At 44.3% G+C, this 11,347-nt stretch overlaps 1 long non-coding RNA gene across 2 annotated transcripts in view; it reads left to right on the top strand.

Moving 5' to 3' along the window:
• The first annotated feature begins 1,913 nt into the window (after positions 1-1,913).
• LOC116847059 overlaps positions 1,914-11,347 on the top strand; it is a 49,991-nt gene continuing 40,557 nt past the window's right edge. The window contains exons 1-2 of one of the 2 annotated variants that reach the window (XR_004378649.1): positions 1,914-2,093; positions 2,306-2,438. This is a non-coding gene — a long non-coding RNA (uncharacterized LOC116847059). Of the gene's footprint in view, positions 2,105-2,305; positions 2,439-11,347 lie in introns of both variants that reach the window. The other variant, XR_004378650.1, reaches the window with a different exon arrangement.

Genomic DNA, 11,347 nt, shown 5'->3' with positions numbered 1-11,347 from the left:
GTTGTCTCCCGTGTCCTGGCCGGTTTTTTCCACCCTCCGCGAAAGAATCGCACGCGATGAGAAGTAAAAGAAAAAAATGAAAGCGCGCGCTCCTCCGGGCTCTAACGGATAAAATCTAAATTAACTAAATTAAGGGCCCGACCGCGCTCGCTTCTCCACCTCGTCTTTGCATACGATTTATATACGCGGGTTTTTGCAGCTTTTCCGTGGGGGATGAAAGAAAGGCGAGCAAGACGCGGCGCGTTACTTCTTGCTCTGCGTTCTTGTTTTTCATCCACCTTGTCTTTTTCCCTCTACTCCTTCTCTTTCGCTCTTTCTTCCTTGCTCTTTGCCTTTTTCCGCGCGAGGCCGTAAGATCGTTGAAAGGTCGATTTACGGTTATAAAATTACTCACGTGAAATTCGAGGCCGGGCGCGTTTGCCTCAAGGATTTATGCGCCTCTTCTGGCGAGAGAGCGAAGAGGAGCGAGCGGGATGAAGTGAGGTAGAAGAAACGAACCGAAATTCTTCGAGGAAGTTCGTTGTGAGCCTCGATGCTCGTCGGGCGGCAACCGCGATTGCTTCACTTTTTACGAGGAACAACGGTAGCGCGGGTGCGTCAGGAAACGATCGTTAAATCCACGCGTTCGTATATCGTACAATTACACAAGTATCGTAAAAGCTCCCGGCATCGTCCGAGTCGAAATTTTGGTTCTGCATTAACTTTGCAAATTCCGTCGAACTTAAAGGATCAATGGAAAATCTCCACAAGAATCATACAAGTTACTGACCTACTTTATTGTATTAAGTGATCTCTCATTACACTTTTCTCCTTGTTTTATTCATAATTCTACTATTATTTTTTTTTATTGGTGTTGGAAATTTTGATAGACTTGAAGACGATGAAGGTGAAGGGGCTGCAAGGGCAAAAATAGCAATTGCGTATTTTACCTAATAATGCAGCACATCGATAAAGATTTAAATTTGATAATAATGTTAATATTATGATATTATAATATTATAATATTAATATTATGATAATATTATTATAATAATAATTTTATTATGATAATAATAACTCTGTTAAAAGAGAAAAGAAGACAGATACCAACAATATCAATCTTACTGCCAAAAAAAAACTATTAGACATATAAATCAGCGAAATTTATAATAGACTCTAATGTTGGTATTCGCAATCATAAATATGTACAATTTTCAATTAAAAACATAATTAAATTATTACAGGCTTAATTGTTTCACTATTTGGATCAATACTTTCTGTTGCATCAAATAAATATAAGTACATGTCGGTAAATAATCCAATATTCAAGAAACTAGTTAATTGTCAAATAATGACTATGAATACTAGTTTAAATTTTGTCTCGGGTATTATTTTGCTTCCGGCAAATTCGTCAAACGACAATTAAAATAGTTAAAATAATCTCATAATTTATCACATCTGGAAATATATGACATCCGTTGCCTGCGTTCTGACGTCCTACATCCTCCATCCCAGGTTCCTGACTCAACATTCTACTTCCCGCTATTTCGTCGTAGCACTGACACTCGCGCAAATTCGTTCGAGGAAACGCATGTTAATTGACGCGATGCCGACGAGTATCCGATTTAGTATTTCTCGAAATATTTTATTTCTCGACGAGAGAGAGAGAATTGTCTCTTACGTACTTCGCGTCGCGGTGCTTGCGTCGCTCACCAGCGCGAAACGCTCTGACTCAGTCATGAAAAAATCCGCAATACACGGAAGATCAAAACAAACAAAAAATGACTACGTCATCAGCAACCGTCGTCGCTTCTACCGAACGGCCGATAGATCAAAACAATCAACATCTTCAAAATATTGCGGACCTTGAAAGCGGTGAAACGTATAGTCGTGCATCGCGCGCTTTTCCAAGTGTCTCCATTGTGTGTTGAGACGCCAAGCGACACGCATACCGTACAATACGCATATTGATGCGTTACTTATTGTCTCCGTCGCGAGTGACTAAAGTATTTTATCGATTGTTGAAATAATCGGGCTCTCGTTGGCATCGCGCTAATTAATGTGCGTTATTTACGCTAAAGTTATTACGTTAAAGCTCGTCTACGAGATGCGGAGTAAGCTTGACGTAAATTAGAACAAGGACTAAAAATCATTTATCTCGCTTACCCCTATACTCTAGCTTCTTTATACTGAAAGTACGTACTGAAAGTATGTACTTTAAAAGTAAAAGAAAGTTGTAAGAGAGCCAAAGTATAAGGAGACAAGCGAAACAAATGATTTTCATTCCTTCTTACAACTTACGCCAAATTTACTTCGCGTATTGTAGACAAGCCGTCAGTGTCAGTGCTAGTGCTATGAAGGAGTATTCGGAGTACCACGATGGAGCAACCCGAAGTCAGGATGCTGGATTGGGAAACCAGGATGCAGGACGCGGCCAGCGATACGCCGTATATTTCCAGGTACGTGCATTTTTTATACAGAAGTTTTGCGATTTTGATTAACGTTTGACGAGTTTACCGAAAACAAGGAGATACCCGAGTCGAAATATTTAGGCCGGTATTCATAGTCCATCATTATTTAAGAAATTATAGCTTGACAATGCAGCTTACATTTTCATAAATCTCTGATTATTCGTCAACTTATATTTGTTTCATATAACAAGGAAGATTGATCCAAACAGACGATCCATGAGTAAAAATCAATAATTAAATAACTCTCAATCAAAGATCATAAATAATTATAATTATGAATACCGGTCTTAAAGGATCTAATGTAAACCTTGCAAATATTGTTTCTTTTGCGTTTGATAATGTTCCTTCGGCATTTAAAGCATTTCATCTTGAATTTTGAATCAGTCAATGTGCTCTTAATCTTGGCTAAGAGCATATACAGATTCACAAATTTTACAACAGCTGTAAAACAGTTTCTTTGCTGAACGCAGCCATTGAGAATATCCTAGAAGAGATGTTTCGCAGAGAAAAAAGTTACTTTGTGGATGCAACAAAATACGCGCGCGTCCAAACATCGTTCTTCGCATGATCGCTTCCTCGACGTAGTACTTTCGTTGTTTGGTCACTCCTCGTCGGGCTACCCTCTTTTTTGCGGCCGTTTGACCATATGTGACGACGAGATTGCGCCAATTTCGAGCCCTCACGCTTCGACGATCGATTGATTTCGCGCAATAAAAGACGGGAAAACCCTCGTGAAAACGCGAACGACTATGAATGGTAGACCTTCCTCCCTCTCTCTCTTTCACGTTCAGCTTTAGTCAAATTACGCCACCATTCGCGGTGGCGATGGCAATGACCTTCGACAGTAATGACGCGTTAAGCTTGCCCGCTGGGAAAGATCTCGATGGCATGGCGAATTTCACGTGTCTGTATTATTCTGATTTTTGTGCCAAAGCAGCGAGCTATCACAATTTCATAATGAAACAATATTTTGTTCCGGCGGATCCAATGAATATTCATACAACGATCCAAACTTAAACTAATGTTTACGAAACGAATGCTAATCGTCAATACTCTGTTTCGCTTGAAGATAATTTAGAATCTCTTTCAAAAATATCTCTCGTCCTATTCGTGGCAAGATTCATAAAAGCTACTTCGATTTATAAATGTAATTAATTTATCTCACGAATATTTGAAGAGAACGTGGAATTTAATATTCACGGTAATTTTTATAACACAGGACTTATCGGGACAGAGAAATTAAATGACTCTATTGAATAATATTGAAAATTTAGATATTAAAAGAAACGTGATTGTTTGAAGCGCAAATGTATCGTGGATACAATAAATTAATTATTGTGGTACAAGCACGTACAAATACCATGAAGATATCGGTTCTACGTTCACGATATAGTAATGTTCCTGGCGGAAACGTGATCAGCTTTCAATCAGTGGATGGATAGAGGGTGGGTTTCGCGCGATTCAGCAAATATAATACATTTGTCAGGCGGTTGCGCAGCGTGGCACCTTTAGCTCAGCGGAGATTAATTACTTTGACACTGGACAAGAATAATTAATTAATGTCCGGATAATTAAATGGCCCGTTTGTTTCTTTTTTCGCTGACCCAACGACACATGCGACGGGTGATCAAAGGACCGACAGTGAAGTGTCCTCGTGACAGTAGGAGTGACCACAAAGAGAACGAAGGATTACATGTAAATCAATATGCGAATTACGGTGGAGGGGAGAAACGTAGAGATTAAAGGGCGACATCTAATTCAGACGATTCTTTTTGTGCCTGCAGTAACTCGAGTAACGTAGTTTTTAGACAAATCTTTTATAACTACCAAATATTAAAAAAATACAGATTTTTATATAATTAAAATACAGGTATTTATAAAATTAATCAATATGGGACATCGATTAAAATTAATTCGACTTATTCTGATTAAAATGCAACGAATAAGTATGCAATCCGTTATATAAAATTGGAACACCTTCAATTATCAAATAGCTGAGTTGGATTTTCATCGTGATAATATCGTTATTCAAGATATAATTCATACAGTAACCTCGCGTTATACGTTGAATATTACATATGCGCGATATAATCCAGGAAATAGTCTCGTTAGAAATGCGCGTTATAATTCGTAATAATATACCCGTGTGTACATGTAACTAATCACGAATGCTTTATTACAACTTTTTAAACCCGCACGTCGCACACAATTGTACGGTGCATCATGCTTTTTGCCGCGTTTTTTCACCCCGAGATACAGTGGACAGGAAGAGCACCGTGAGACGCGTTTTTTTCGTCCCAAGAGAATTTCGACCGGCGGTTGGTGTCGTTCTCTGTCTCTCTTGCTGTCTCTCTTTCTCTTTCTCTCTTTTTTTCTCAGGCTGTTTGCAAAGGGTTAGATTACGCGCGGGGTGATGGGACACGGTGGAGTCCTCTTTCGTGCCTATGCTAAATAGGGGTGGTTGGCAGGGGAAAAAATATATTAATAGCCAACCAGCCTCCCGCTTTTTTCCTCCACGACGCTGTCGCTCACCCCTGTCTCTCTGTCTTTCGCCCTGTTGTGAGTTTTACCCCCGTAAGCGGCCCTTATGTGGTAAGATATACCCATGATAGCGCGCTGTCGGCTCTATCGGAGCCAACGACTTTTTCCCCGCTGATGCTCATCGACTCTCTCTCAAAAAGAACAATCGTTTAACAGCCTGCGCCGTATGTATTTCGTTACCTGAGCTCGCGAATCACGCATTTTCGTAGCCGTGATCTGTTAAGTGATTTGCGTAATTAAATCGCATAGATCGCGCAGCACTGGAGACGAAACGAGCAGAACGATAAGTGAGAATTTACATTCTTGTAATTTTATAACCGTGTCAATCGAAATAACGATAATTCTGCGCGATTCCGCTTCAGGAATCAATGCAAGTTAATTGCAAGTTCTTATTCCGAGCTTATTGACACATTCTACGAGTTTTACTTTTGGCAACAAAGTAATGTTTAACTCTGCACCGTCCAATCCCTCGCAAATTGTCGCTCAATATTTCCCGACTCTACGTATTCGTTGTTTGGGGTTAAGACTCCCACCGGAAACGAGGCGATTCACGCTGCGGCCTCCTAATGGAGTCGCCTCCCCATCTCCCACCCTTTTCACAAGAATGATCGTTTGCCGGGAACGAGAGAAAAACACGGGGCGAGGTGCTGCTGCTGCCTCCGCCGCTGCTACGTCGGTCCTTCCGATCATTGCGCAAGCTGCAAGTTAACGCGCCCCCTCCGCGCAGACCATATGTATTCGAGGGGGTGGACGAAGGTGGTAGGTGATATAATGGAAGAGCAGACGAACGAGCGGACGGTCAGACGGATGGACTTTTGGTCGGGGGCTTTCAGTTCCACATGTGTGAACTCCGCCAGCACACAACGGGAACCCTTTCGGGCTTATGCGAACGGACGAATGGACGGACGTACGGACAGATCCGACGACGTCCGACGCCCCCATGAAAATCCCCGGGCGCGTTTGCGCAACAAAACAACAGCTGCGCCGGCGAGACGACGACAGCGAGATCGTCAAAACACCGTCCGTACGGCGCAACCCTTCGCCCGGCCAAAAGTCCGCGGGGAGACGCGCGGATTTTCGGGCGGTGACGGCGCCTAATGATGTTCCGGACGAATTCCGCGGTTCGCCGAACGCGAAAATTGAACCACTGTCTCGACTGGCCGCGTCATGCTCGCAATAATCCACCACGTTGTCGGGAACGACGGGATAGCGTGAACTTTGGCAACGAGGGGGTCAACGATAAGTTGCGTGGCGATAAACCATTGATAATATTGACGTGTGTATCTTTCATTTCTTTTTGTTCCTTCATTTATTTTTGTTCCTTCATTTATCTCAAATCCCGAGAAAAAGAGAAAACAGACGTTGCTCAAAGAAGAAGAGAGGATTTAAATGACGCGTAAAGAATATGTGAGAAAATATCAAAGAAAGATCAAGGATAGTAGTTCCTTTTGGGACGTCGAAATTTCGGGTGCCTTTTAAATCTCTATATCATTGATGGCTGATAATTGGAGCAAGCTGTTTTGTGAATATTAGATTAAATAGCATGGGTTGTGTATTATTTGGCAGAAAATATTAGATACAGTTTGTTAGGCGAGTAAATAATGAATAGTGTTTGCCCAAGGTGCTCATCAGTCGGGTCAAAAGCGAGGAATCGGTTTTTAATTACTGGCTCTTTCTTCTCTGAAAAACACGGTGAATTATTGCTCGCCTGTCATTTTGCCGGTCGATAAATAAATTACAATGTTTTCCGGAGGATCGATCGCCCGTCCAGGTGCACTCTCGCTCCCGTGGTGTGCGCTATACTACGTAACACACCAAAACTACCGTTCCACCCGCGAAGATTCCCCCGATACGACCTACATCCGCGAAAGGAGAAGACCGTAGGAGCCAACCGCGCCGACGACTAGCTCGATAGCGCGACAGGCCGGTCGTAAATTCGCTTGGAGCACCCGGTATATCGGTCATCGGATACCTCCAGCTCTCGCTCGCGCGCTCGCGCACGCGATATTACCGGGTCGCTCGCTCGAATCTGTAACCTGGCGCGTCCTCATCGCGCTTCTCCAGCGCGGCGCGTCCTTTTTTTTCTCCCCGTTTCCTTCTTCCCATCAGTTCTCTTCGTGGACGACGCCGCCGCTGCCGTGTTGCGGTGTTACCTGCGACCTCTCCCTCCCTCTCTCCCTCCTTCTCCACCTTCACTCCGTCCGCGCGCGCTGCGTGCCGTTCGCGCGGGCGCGTTAATTATGAGGGGCTTCCGGCGATCTAGATTTCATTCTTTCCTACGGCTTAGACACCGGGAAATGATAATAGGTACGTGACCCATGTGGTCAGTTCACACGAGAAATGAGACTACTTCGGAGGTACCCTCCGGAGGTGCGCGCCGACCTGCCGCCAGGTGAGGAGGCCTCGCGGGGCGAAGTGAGAGAGCCTGCGCTCGTGGAGGAGGAGGAGGAGGAGGAGACGGAGGCGGCGAACGGGGGGCCGCAAGGGGCCCCGCGCGTCGACTCGCGTTATACGGCAGCCACGTCGGTGTCGGCGATGTCGGCGCGCTCCGACTTCCACAATGCGCCTTGTACTCTCCCACACTCAAGGAGTCTCACGCCCTCACATCCTCCTCCTCGACGCGGCGCGGCGCGGAGGACCCCAGAGAGAGAGGAGAGCGAGCGTCCGCGCGAGCGTTTCACGAGGCGACCTCCGAGCGAACGAGCGAGCAAGACTCTGGGCCTCGCGAGGGGCCTTTCTAGCGAGATGAGACCGATTCGTAGATTTCAGCGAGTTTGCCAATCGCGCCTCCTGCTGCCGCGGAAGAGGCCACCGACGTTGACGAGAGAACAGCGAGTGCGACGCGGTCGATTCAAATCGAGAAACGCGTTGAAACAAATCGCAATTACCGGTTACCAATTACCAATTAGAAATCAAACTTTTCAACATTGAGATGTTTTTCGAGGCGAGTTCCGATTATATCTGCGGCGGTAGTCACGTTAAAGCTTGATGTCGAGTGACGTCTTAATGTTAATTGTATTTCTTTAACGTACCCGTGCAGCATATACTTGATTTACGAGGTCGTGACGTAAAACTCTCCGCAAGTATATTTAATATGCGAGATCTGATAACGCGGGAATAGATCTTCCGAGCGTGTTTGGGGGAGAGCGCGAGACCTTTCTGATGAAGGATCGATTTCAGGGTGTTTGGTAATCGGTGGTATATGTACCACCACACACCATGGAAGAGCGCGCTTGTAACGGCAGTATACGTGCCTCGGGTATACGTGCGATTTCAATCGTAGATTAGAAATATACAAAGTGCCTCGGCGACGTGGAAAATGTGAACGTGACCGCGCAATGATCCGAGGATAAATTGAGTTAAATCCCCCCCTCCCCCCGAGTCCCCTCCATTGATGATGTATTTAATTCATTCATATCGCGATTGAATGCATATTTATTCACTAGTCTTGTCTATGAATTAATTAATTAATGTAACGGGTACGGATTCACCTTCATAAACTTCATAAATTCTTAGTTGGATTAATTAGCGGGGCACAGACGGTATCGGAGCGAGCGAGAGAGAGAGAGAGAGAGAGAGAGAGAGAGAGAGAGAGAGAGAGAGAGAGAGAGAGAGAGAGAGAGAGAGAGAGAGAGAGAGAGAGAGAGAGAGAGAGAGAGAGAGAGAGAGAGAGAGAGAGAGAGAGAGAGAGAGAGAGAGAGAGAGAGAGAGAGAGAGAGAGAGAGAGAGAGAGAGAGAGAGAGAGGGCAGAGAAAGGGTAAGAGAGAGATGCAAAAATTACTATGCCACACGCTACAGCAGAAGCGCCTGGGAAACTCGGTAGCTTCAAGAAGGACGCGAATGACCGGAACACGGTTCTCTCCGTGCTGTACAGGTAGTTACGACGTATGCTGCTTTAGCACGTAGCTTATCTACGATCTCCGCTCGCTTCGTCTTGAGACACCGGGTAGAGGTACGCGCGCTCCGTTTCATTAATGTTAACTGTCCGCCTACGACGCGAGATCTTTCCCGGCTTCTTCCCTAGACGCGAGGCTTATCAGGATTTTCGGAGCAACGGTAGAAATTGCGCCCGCAAAAATTGCCGCGATGATACCGTAACAACCCGGAAGTGATTACCACTCTCTCGCGCGTGTGCGCGCGCGTCTCTTTCGACGCGTGCTCCAGCCGAGAGACAACGGTGACCTTCGAATGTTACGTAATTAAACCTTATGAAATTTCTAATTATCTCTCGGCAGTTAACCTCCGGCTATCTTATAATAAAGGGATTAAATTTCACTTGAAACTGTTAACTTTGATTTAATTTTGATTTAATGACGGGACTTCTCAAATTGATATATTCACACAAAAAAAATTGTGTGATTCATCAATAAAATTGCAAGGTTCGCTTCTTTTTGCGCGCGACTTCATCAAGTTATACAATTATATAAGAATCTTTAAGTCGAAAAATTTCAAAGATTAGAAATAAATTTTAGAAATTATTCTCATTTCTAGATAATACGTGATGTACGAAATACATCATTTATAGGATTTTAATAAATCGAAACGGAGAATCGTGTTTAATAGAAAATTTCTGGACTTGAAACATGTTTCCTTCTAACTTCGGAAATGATCGATCTCGCGTCACCACATCATGTTAGTTTCGTTACGATCATGTAAGCGCCACGCGATACGGTCGATCGATTGCGAAACGGCGTTAAAATATCCCGGACGGCGGAAAATGAATATTCGCATAAATTAACGGGCAAGTCCGAGCGTTCGCTCACCATGAAAGTGGCATTACGCGGCGTAACAAGCGCCTCATCGCGCGGATACTTACCCGCGCGCGGTTACTTTATTAAGGGCATTCCTGACCCCGTGCCATGACCTATACGAATACGCTAGGAAAAATACGCGACGTATACAGAGAAAGTCCCGATGCCTCTGTGAGAAACTGGCCCTGCCTGCGCCTTTAACACCGCCTCTCGTTACCGATGCACGCGAAAACGTTTTGCGAGCGGTTCAAACGCGGCTCTCGTCGATCATATCTGACCTACCTACGCCTTGTTGACGATGATTAAGCCTTAGATCGTGTAGATACGCTGTCGCGATAAGGTGAGATAATTTACATTAAAAATGACGATCTAAACGGCAAAGACGGGCACGATAACTATTCCGACAGAAGCAAGCGGCTTTACGGATCTTGTTGGATCCTTGAGTGTGACGTTTCATTCCGAAAGGAAGCATTCTCTTTGAAATATAACGCTGCTGTGACAAATGCTGTGCATGATGCTGCGCAGATAATTTTGTGCGTCTCGAGCGGCAAGCCGTGAGAACACCGATTAATTCGGTCAATCATTTGTTCATTAAATTAAATTTAGACACGTGACTCGCGAAGCCCTCGTCAAGAATTTTCGTCGATCCCTTCCGCGTATCGTATCGACTGCTGCCGCGTCCCCGAGCAACAAAGTATCGACAAATTGGCCAATTTCTAGAAGATTGCCTGTTCAAGAACTATCGCGAAGGCTTTAACCTCTTGTTAGCGTCAGGAGTAACGCCGCGTAACCTTCTTCGTTGCATATGGTTCGCACATTGAATTCACGCCGAACGAACAGCTCTCTCGAAGCCCCGACGTTTCAGACACCTCGCGCGAAGGCATTAACATTATGATTACTGCGGTAACACGCTTTTCGCCGAGTTTTCTTTTCTCCGCCACGTTCGCACGTCCTGCTTCCAAGATACTTTAGACAATCTGCCGGTTCATTAATTGTCGCTTGAAGCCACGATTTTTTACGTAAAATAAATATACGTTCGATGACAATCTTGTTCAATGCGGCACACATGAATTTCTCGATCGTGTTAGAGGCGAATGTCAAACTTATCTGTCGAAGGTTAAAACATCCAATCATTGACATCTCCTTATTTATTGACATTTCAAAAAAAACTTGGCTTTTCTTGTAATCAGCACAGCAGTGAAACTTTTTGTCTGCGCTCTATGATTCCGAAATAAAATTTCGTAACTAAAATTGAGAAGAACCGTCGCAAAACAAAGTTTTTCCAGAGTGTCAATGAGGTGATCTATAATTGGATGATGCGCCATATTCGCCATATTCGTTGAGATATACAACGAGATGGAGATAATTGTAAAATTAACGAAAAGTCTGCAAATCTGGGTCAAAGATTTGGCGTTCGGTTCTTTAGAATTTCTCGCAGGACGAATTAATGTCGTACCTGCGACGGACAAGTGGTTCCTGAGATGGGTCAGGGATAAATTACGAGTCAACATGCCGCATGCCGTATCAAGAGAAAGCGAGGGCCAGTGAAATGCGTAAAAAAATGCTTTTTTCAGAATAATACAGCGCGCGTACTGGACGACGGGA

This window comes from Odontomachus brunneus, unplaced genomic scaffold, assembly GCF_010583005.1.
Source record: "Odontomachus brunneus isolate Ranch 3 - 2012 unplaced genomic scaffold, Obru_v1 Obru_scaffold_073, whole genome shotgun sequence".
NCBI classification, from domain to species: Eukaryota; Metazoa; Arthropoda; class Insecta; order Hymenoptera; family Formicidae; genus Odontomachus; species Odontomachus brunneus.
Note: the sequence above shows the minus strand (reverse complement) of the source record. Positions and strands in the feature narration are given on the sequence as shown.